Source organism: Falco biarmicus, chromosome 6 (genome assembly GCF_023638135.1).
Source record: "Falco biarmicus isolate bFalBia1 chromosome 6, bFalBia1.pri, whole genome shotgun sequence".
Classification (NCBI taxonomy): Eukaryota; Metazoa; Chordata; class Aves; order Falconiformes; family Falconidae; genus Falco; species Falco biarmicus.
Window position 1 is genome coordinate 8,328,975 of NC_079293.1, and position 9,758 is coordinate 8,338,732.

Here is a 9,758-nt window from a genome sequence, read left to right on the forward strand (position 1 = left end):
TGTAGCACTCCCATCTTCAGGTTACCGTGTAACTATTATAACTTCATTAGTCTATGTCTTCCATTTGAGACACATAACTAGCTCAGCATAGCTTTTGTGTTATTATCTTGGCATCAGTTCCTGGATGGCAGTCCCAATTCAGTACCTTATCACTGCAGATTTTTATCCTGCTATTTGATGTGCACTCTGGTATGTGGACATCACAAACAGCTTTTGCCTGGAATCTTGATAGTAATCTGTGGCTTGCAGGAAAATTTGCATAACATCATATTTTGGAAAAAAAAAAACCCAAACTTGGTTGGAATGTGATGCTTGTTTTCTTTCCAGTTCTTTCTGATAAATGAACAAAAGATAATCTGATGTTGCTAATGCAGCTTATCCATTTCCTTCCTGAAAGTGGAATTGATGTGTGAATTCACTATTAAGACAGTAGCCATATATAGCTAATTCTTATTACTGGACCTATATTTATACTATGTGCTGCAGGATAGATCTAAATTTCATTTTCTTATTTCATTTGGATACATACATTCCATCTAGCTCTGTAAGCCATCTATCTCATAATGGTTTGTATTGTCTTTCTGTACTTGAATGTGTACACCGCTCTCACAGTTTCTAGTGGTGCCCTACAATTAAATATCTGTTAAAGATCAGGAATGCTGTGATGTTAGTATTGACATCACTTGTGTCAAGAAGCACTGTTGTACACTAAAAAATACTCTCTAGGCAACCTTGCTTTTTGTCCTCCGAGCCTTCTGATCCTACCAAGCATTTTATCATGGAATAGTATCGTGACTTTGGAAAGTTATCTTTGGCCATCAGTCTTGGTATTGTTCTCTATGCTTTACTTGCAACTACTGACATGCAAATGTCACATCAGCTGCATCCCATTTGAGTCAAGCTACACAGCAAGTAGCTCACAGTCTGAGGTTGTCTTTAATGGATAGTGTCACACGGTATTCTAGCTGTTAGTTTGCCAAAGCCCAAGAGCAGTGTCATGCCACTGCAATTGCAACTGCCTCGATTTTTGTATTTTCACTTAAGGATAGAAATGGTAGTGGCATTATTTCAGTTTTCCAATTACTGAGAAAAAGTCTGTCCACTTGGATCTGCCAGTTTGTGTTTCTATTTTAAAATAAGCAAGATATTTCCCCTTCTTCATTGCTTGACTTTTGTATTTGCTGAGGGATGAGATTCTACTTACACTGCAACCTCCACTGCTTGTCTATTGTGTTCTTGATAACTTATTTTTCAGTATTTTATGTTAACCTCTGTGAAGAATCCCTCCTTTTGTAAGTAATCAGTGTGGAGCCATCTGAACTCTTTAGAGACATTATACGAAAGAGTTTTTAATGACATCCTGGAAGAGTATAAAAATCTTTGATTATATGGTCAAAATTACTCTGCAATTGTTTTCCAGGCTCAGTGTTTAGTCACTGATCCTGCATATCTTACTGGGTTTAGTTTGTTTGAGTTTTTTATCATTACTGTAGGATTGCAAACTATTATACTTGCAGTAACAGACTAGTAGGAATTTATTGAAGTAGTTCACATTTTTAGTGAATAGTTGGTAGATTTTAATATTGCAGAAACAGTCATGAGCCAGATATCAACGCATCATCTCCAAAGAAACAGATGCTTAAGTGCTGTTAGTCTGACGCTGACAGGTACTTTTACTTTCAAATTCTATTTTTTATTTTAAATATTATCACCTTAGATACTCCACACACACACACACACACACACACCCCCATTCAGGAGTGTGTTAGTGTTTGAGAAGGGTTCATGGTTCACACATATGACTAAGTTCTTCCACTTTTTAGGGCCTTTTTGTGCACAGGAGAAGAGATGCCTTATGTGATGCTTCTTAGTGAGTTTCCTGGCAAAGGAGCTGTGCCAGCGATCTGGTTGTTTCCTCTGCAAGTACGCTGGACATATGCACACACACTCCATCTGTATGAATGAGAGAGGAGAAAAGTGCATTTCAACATCTGTTGCAGGCAGTTATAAATAATATAGTAGTCTAATATTCCTAGGAATTATGCCTAAAGCAGGGCCCATGGCTCAGCAATTAAAAATGGAAAAACTAGCCTAGTACGATACCTCTAGGTCCCGTGTTTCCTATGATCTTCCTTTAAGTTTTTACCAGATGTTCCTTGAGAAAATCAAGGTCAAGTTACTTTTTATCATGATTTGTGATTTTTCATGGTTGTATTTGAATGTCTGGATGATCCCTGACATTTCTGAAATAAAGCTCTGTGAATAATTGGCCTGGGTGGCACAAGCAAGAAACTGTGGGATTAGGAGGGAATTCATACTTTGATTTTTCAATGAAATCAGCAAATAATTGTTTCAGGATATATATTTGAATGAAATATATAATTTTCTCTAGGATTTTATTTCATTATTGTTATTCAGGTTATACCTCTGATTACAATACCTGGGGGATAAAAACCCTGAAGGTGATTGCGTGAGCCCAGTTTCACATCACATAGAGCAAATTTCATTCATATGTGATGGACTACACTAGCATGTTCTTTGAAGGATTGTTTAAAAGCTACTTCTGCATAATTCCCTATGAGTAAAAAGATATAAAGTACTTTCTAAAATTCCTAACAACATGATGGATTATAAATTTTTAAACTGAAATAAATCAGAATGGATAAACTAATTTCCTTTCTTTCAGAGATGTTAAAGACAGCAAATGTGATAATAGTAATGAAAAAAATATTTTTGAAAGTTGACTCGATTTTAAATATTTTCAAGGATAGTTAATTAGAGCTGACATCCAAAAAGCACCTATTTTCATTAATTCATAGCAAAAGAAAAAGTATCAATATTAATGTATAAATTCCCTTGCTTTTTAGAGACTCAAAACAAAAATTAAACCTCAGAGTCTTATTGTAGTGTAAGGCAGAATGATACCTGTTCTGAAAATCACTATTTTGAGGCAAAGAGAAATTAAAAATGGTCTTCCTAAAACAATAGAGAACTCACCTTTTGAAGATTTTATTTCTAGAAAGAAACATATGAAGAAAATTATATGAAATAAGCTATTACCCATTTTAAATAATGTTTACGTTAATAATAGAACAGCATTCTTTTTAAACTGATGCTTTTGGCACTTGTTATGTGGTATCTGTCTTACCACGTATTTATGAGAAAGAAAAAATAAAGGGAAATTAAAGGATGAAAGAGAAAACTGTTGATAAATACTCTTTTAAAATAACTTTACTTTGACGTAAATTATGAGCTATGCCAGCAGTGGTGTTTCAATTATTGGTATGTAATTATCTAGGGAGGAAGGGTTTTAAGAATTCATAGCAACTCCTTAGCATGTCTTATTGGATTTATGCCAGCATGACGGATTTGGTAATGAACTGCTAATCTGACTGTGCTCACCACCTGCCCAAGGTTTGAAATGTGGGTCTGTCTAAATGTCAGCTGCAATTAAGTGTTAGTACCAAAAGGATCTCAGAAAATGAGAAAGTAGTAGGATAGATTTAACTGTCTATTATTGGTATTTATGGCTCTTCTCAGGTTTAATCACTCGCAGCCACTGCACACTAAACACTTTCTTGCAAATGTGGCTGGAAATAGTGTTTAATAGAAGAAATGGGATGAAATGAAGACAGGGAGTTTAGACTAGTAAAACATTCTGATAATGAGATTTGTTAGACAGTAGAAGAATCTCCTAAGGGCAGAAGGGGAAACCAGTGTCTGGGACATGTCCAATTAAACTTGAAAAACAGAAAATGTTCTCCTTGGAACAGGAAATAGATGTAATGAATTTTTTTCATGACTAATTTCTGTTATTCTCAAAGATTTTTCCCAGGCAAGAAATTTTCCTTGTTTCCTATCACTTCTGCAATGAGTAGTTTCATTGTTTTAAAGGATTAAGGCAAATAATTTACAATGTCTATGTTAACTTTGAAACTGGAAAGTTAATCATGGTCTGAATCACATGCACCTCATGCTTACTTATTAATTTATATCCTCTAATCTAAGCCTGGTAAAACAGGAATCTATTCTACCATGTTCTAAAATAGGAACTGTTGTGAGAACATTTCTACTACAAAATATTCCTCAGATTATGTATTCACACTAGCAGTCATGATGCTCTTTTGCGATTAACATTGATACAAGATGAGCTTTCTTGGAGTCACTCCCAATTTTACACTTATTGGGCAAATCTAGGGACATTTCAAAGAAGTGGACACCTGCTAATGTAAACCCAATATTTTGAGAGCACAAAAGGAATGGCTCGGTAATGGGGGGCAACCATTTTGTTAGTCCCAAAATGCAGGGTAGCTATTAAGCTGCAATCTGTCAATTTACACCAAAGCTGACTTTACTGAATCTTGGAAGTTAATAACTTCTACTTAATTTTGTTCCCAGGCTCAGCTATACCTGGGACCATTACCCACTTTAGGCTGGCCTGATTTTTCATTATCCTGCTTCTGACTCTATGTGCAAACTTAACACTGGAAAGCATACCACAGAAACTATTGTTCTATATAAATATAAATACACATATACATATTCACAAAAATACCTATGGATAGAAAGTGAGAAACAAGAATTCCAGTAACTTGACTAAATGCCATTTATATTTTTCTAATCCGAAGAATAAGAATTTTTAAAATACATTCACATTTTATTTTTAATTAAAATTATCAATTTTCCTAAATTTTCACAAAAAATATTTCCCACAATTTTCAAATTACTTCTTTAGAATGGAGTTGGATAGTTTACCTGAAAGGTTTGTTCTTCTTCACTTCTTTCATCTCAGAAAGTGTAGCATATGTAAGGAAGGGCAAAACCAAAGCCTAGAAATGAGAGTAATATTCAATATTTTAAACCAGTTTTTCTTAATACCTCTATTTTTCTAGGAGGAAAACACAGAGAAACCATTCTTGTTCCTTTCGCAGTATCTTACTTTCTAACATTCTGTTTCTTTGATGGAAAAACAGTTTTTAAAAAGTAAGAAGAAAGTGGCTTTCTCCATTAATAATGAAAATACTACTTTATAAACAATTTTAAATGAAAAATCTTAATACATTATCAAATCAAAATTCAGACTTTTTCCTTTCTTTAACAGATTAGATTAAAATTAGAATAATATTTTGAATAGTTCCACTAGCCTACCACCTTTCTTATCATATTCTGAGATAAGATTTGCAAAGTCAGGTCATCTAACAAGCACTTCATTTTCAGGATATTTGCATGATCTGCAATAGTAAACATACTACTAATAAAATTTTCTGAAGATGTAATCACTGGAAAGTACAACAGCAGTGCTTCCCAAGAAGCAGGCAGCACTTTTCTGCTTTCCCACTAATTCCTGCCGTGCTGATTCTGTGCTCGCAGAGCTTAGCAGTGACCCCGATTCAGATTTTTTTCTCAATATCAAAAACCAGTGAGTGATCCACTGACAGCATTCAAAGCACCCTTGGTTGTTCATAAGCATTTATCAGACCCTGAGAGCAGTTTTTCCAGCTGACAGATCTCTTTTGTGAGGTTTAACTAGGTCGGCACTCACATTGTAATGCATGTCTGGATCTGAACTCCGTGGCCCTGCCCTGTCTCTGCTTGCTGTACAGATTCTCATTTTCAGAAATACTTCCTCTCTGAAAAACCTGCTCAGAGTGAACTACAATCTGAAGTCACAATGCACTGTCTGATCAGCGCTATCTCTTCAGCACACTGCATTAGCTGATTAAAAAAAGAAAGAGGATGATGGCTTTAAGCAAGAACAACTATCAGAAATCTGTTTATTTCCTCCTTTTTTTATTTTTATCTTTTAAATGATGAGGGAAAGAGAAGGGGAGAAAAAGAACCCCAGAGAATTTTAAGAATAAGTCATTTCATTCTTAGAAGTCAATTGAGTAATTTTCTTTCGGTTCAGTCTCACATTCCATTATAAGCCAGAACAAAAGACTAGCCCCGCACATTGGTGTGGAAATCAGAATAGGATTCTTTTGCTGAAAACTAAGATGACTTTATATTTCTTAAAAGGCAGCTTGGCTGTAAGCCAGAAAAACTATGAAATGCAAAAGAAAAATGAAAAAAAGGACATATGAAATATTTTTTGCATGTATCTCCACATTCTGTATACACACTTTGCATACAGAATGCCACACTGGATTACTAATTCTTGTTTTACAAGTTAGGTAGCTTTCACATCTCTGTTGAAGTTACTTGTGGCTCAGATAGCCACATCGAAATGAAAAAAAGACTTTTTTTTTTAAACAAGTGAAAGATCTAAACCAAAACAGGTTGGTTTCATGGGTGGTAGATTATTAATTACTGAATATATATTAATAAACAAGGTTTTAAATTATGATAACATTATTTTTTTAAGAACGCTTCTCTTCCACAAGATTGTAACTCCTTACCCTACCAAAACTGTTTAAATCCTTTTTTCCTCATACCTCAGGTAAGGCAAAGGAAGGACAAATGACTTTGCTTATATCATTCAGACAGCTGGAGAAAAACTTCATATAAAATGAAGAAAGACCTTTAATTAGTAGTGGTAGTTGCATGAAGACCACTGGTCTTTCTTTTTGCATAAGCCTTAACAGATTTACTCTCTGCTAAGACAGGCCATCAGAGAATTAATTTGTACTTGTTTAACATTTACATACTTGGTGAAAACTACAGACCCAGGAAATTGGAAGATACGTTTCAAAGCTTAAAATAAGCTCTTCCCCTAGCAACCGTTTAGGAAAATGAGACCTTTGACTTTGATTCAGAAATTGTTTATGCTCCCTAATGGTAATTACATCAGCATTTGAAGAAGGTTCCCCATTATGTAAAGGGTAACTGTAAAGCACATGAAGTATCAAAACAAGCACAGAAAAGCCAGAAGAAGTTCAATTCACAAATTAATTTTACAATGTCTGGGGCACATTCTGCGATGACATCTAGATTAAAGATAAGACAGAACCGTATTTTGCTACTATGGTGACACAGCACCTGCAAACAGCCTAGATAGGATGCACCCAGCTATGGACTGAATTCAGCCCACAGGAACAATCGCCCGCCCCACACACTACTCCTGCATACCTTTTTGATGAGGCATCCTCACACATGCACAAATCTGATCCCTGATATCGTTTCTTAAAGGCCCAGTACCCCCCTTTCTTTCTCATGTATAGCACTCATTGAGGATGTATTCTGTACAATTCTTCTTAACCCCACCTTCCTTTCCTGTCTTGTAAGCATTACAGTTAGTAAAATTATTGTATGTAATGTAATCTGATTCTTCATAAAGATATAATCATTATGACTGATGAGCTAACATACAATCAAAGAATAATGTAGATTGAAAGGGACCCCTTGTGGTTATCTGGCCCAATTCCTTACACAAAGCTGGGACAACTACAAAACTACAGTAAATGTCTCAGAGCTGCGTCCAGTTGAGTTCTGAATGCCTGCAGGGATGGAGATGCCCCACATCTCTTCAGGCAACCTGTTACAGGGTTTGACCACCTTCATAGCAAACAATTTTTTCCTCACATAGAGTCAAAATTTTGCTTGCTTCTACTTGGGTCTCTTCTTTCTTGTCCTTCTGCTTTGCACCTCCAAGAGCAGCCTCACTCTGACTCCTCCATACCTCCCATTCAGGCTGGGGAAGACTGCAATGAAATCTCCCCTGAACCCCTTTTTCCAGGCTAAACAAGCCAACTTTTCTCAGTGTCTCCTTATGCACTCCATTGCATATCCAATGCATATGGAACGTTCTATATGCTCCAGTGTCCCAACTTCTGGATGGCCTTCCACTGAGCTACCTCGGGTATGTCCATGTCTGTCTTGCACTGGGGAGCCCAGACCTGGACCCAGCACTCCAGATGTACCTCAGCAATGCTGACCAGAGGGGAAGGATCCCACCCCTCAACTGGTAAGCATTGGTCTTCTCCCCTCTGCAGCTTGGTATGCAGCTGGCTTTCAGCACTGAAAGGGCACATTTCTGGCTTATGGTCAACTGGTTGTCTACCAGGTCTCCCAGGTCCTTTTCTGCCAAGCTGCTTTTTAGCCAGTTGGCCCTGAGCCTGTACTGGTGCTTCTGGCTATTCCTCTGCAGGGGCAGGATTTTGCAATTCCCTTCACTGATCTTCATGAAGTTCCTGCCAGCCCATTTCTCCAGCTTGATGAGATTCCTCTGAGTTGCAGCCCTACCCTCCAGTTTACTGACAGTTCCATTCATCTGGATTTTGTTTTTGAATTACTTACTAAGGGTGCACTTAAACATTTATTGACCCAGATCATTCCCTGAGGAACACCGCCAGTACCTACCTAGCACTTGAACGTTGTACCACTGACATCTACCCTTCGAGCTCAGTGGTTCATCTAGTCTGCTTTCAAGTGTCACCACTGTAACTTTTCCTATCTCTTAATGTTGATTATTTTTTAATCTAAAAAAAAAAAAAGAAGCAAAATTAAGAAGAAACAAGCGTGCCTTTCATTTCTTGGCTCTGAAAATCCCAGCTGCGTATGCTCAACTTCCTCAAGCTTTTCTGTTTTCCAGAAAACATTAAAAATAAAGTTTTCACATTCTAACATCTAAGGGGAAAAAAAGACAGAACAGATAATTTTTCTTTTGAAGTTAGTTCTTAAAAATGGCTCTTCCAAAGAGTCGTCTGAGTTCATAACACCTGGATGGAAATTGCAGAAATTTTCTGAGCACTTCTACTCTTTCTTTTTTTTAAAGAAAATTGGCAAAGCAAAAATGCTGAGAGCTGTTCCTCCTTTCTTCGCAGGCTACTCCTGAAAAAACCCTCTTGAACTAATATGTAAATGTGTATTGCTGCATAATTAAGGATTAGAAAAATGAGGCCAAACTCATCCAGTTTACTTTTTCCAGCCAGCCTTGTATAAATGAGGTGGTGATCTAGAAGAAGTTGGTCTTTTCATTTAAACTGGGACTGTTCCAGAAGACCACGTATGAATAGAAATATTTATTGAAGATGAAATGTTCCAGACTTGAACAGTGGGTAGGAACAGCAAATTCCTGAATAGAAATTAGTATGTAATTATATAATATTTACTTTTTTTCATAGTGTTTTTAGTTAAATCATAAATATGTTTTATCTATTTCAAAAAAACAGAAGCTAGTTTTCTGCTTTGGTATTTTTGGAAACATTTTAAACATTTATTAATCATCAATTATAATAACTTTTTCTGTTTTATTTTTCTACCATTCTGCCTTAAAAAATTGTACATCTTTTTCTCTGAGAGTAGTTTGGCGCATGGGCACATGCCCACGTTTGTGAGTTGTGTGACATTCAGAATTGGCCTGACATTTAAATATTTGTCCTTATTTTGGCTTCCGGTGATGATCAAGAGTTCATCTTAGTCCCAGTCCAAAAGCTAACAGGCTTCCCTTAATATAGGTGTGTCTCATGCCAAAATTCAGCAAAAAACACCCTACTGAATAAAGGTAGAGGTAAGGACAAGGTATGCAAAGAGTCTTAGAGACATATTAAAAAAGACATGGTTGCCTCAAGTTCAAATCTTGGTCCTGAGGAACACTTCTTGACCAAAACATAAATGTAATTGTTAAAAACAGATTGACAAAGAATTTCTGACCAGCAACTACTTCAGTATCATAAATAATTTCTAATAACAGCTACCTGAAACATCAGTGATAATAATAATTAATTGCATTTCACTTTCTGTCATTCCTGCAGTCCCTTAACTCATGGCAATAAACAGGCAAGCAAAATGGCACCTGCCCCTTCCATAGGATAGGCAAG

At 36.3% G+C, this 9,758-nt stretch overlaps 1 long non-coding RNA gene across 1 annotated transcript; it reads right to left on the reverse strand.

Annotated features, from left to right (window-relative positions):
- Positions 1–1,574: 1,574 nt before the first annotated feature.
- Positions 1,575–5,364, reverse strand: LOC130150960 (uncharacterized). The gene is made up of 3 exons (XR_008822443.1): positions 5,152–5,364; positions 4,756–4,829; positions 1,575–1,953 (listed from the first exon to the last, which is right to left on the reverse strand). It is a non-coding gene; the product is annotated as an uncharacterized LOC130150960 (long non-coding RNA).
- Between the last annotated feature and the right edge of the window lie 4,394 nt (positions 5,365–9,758).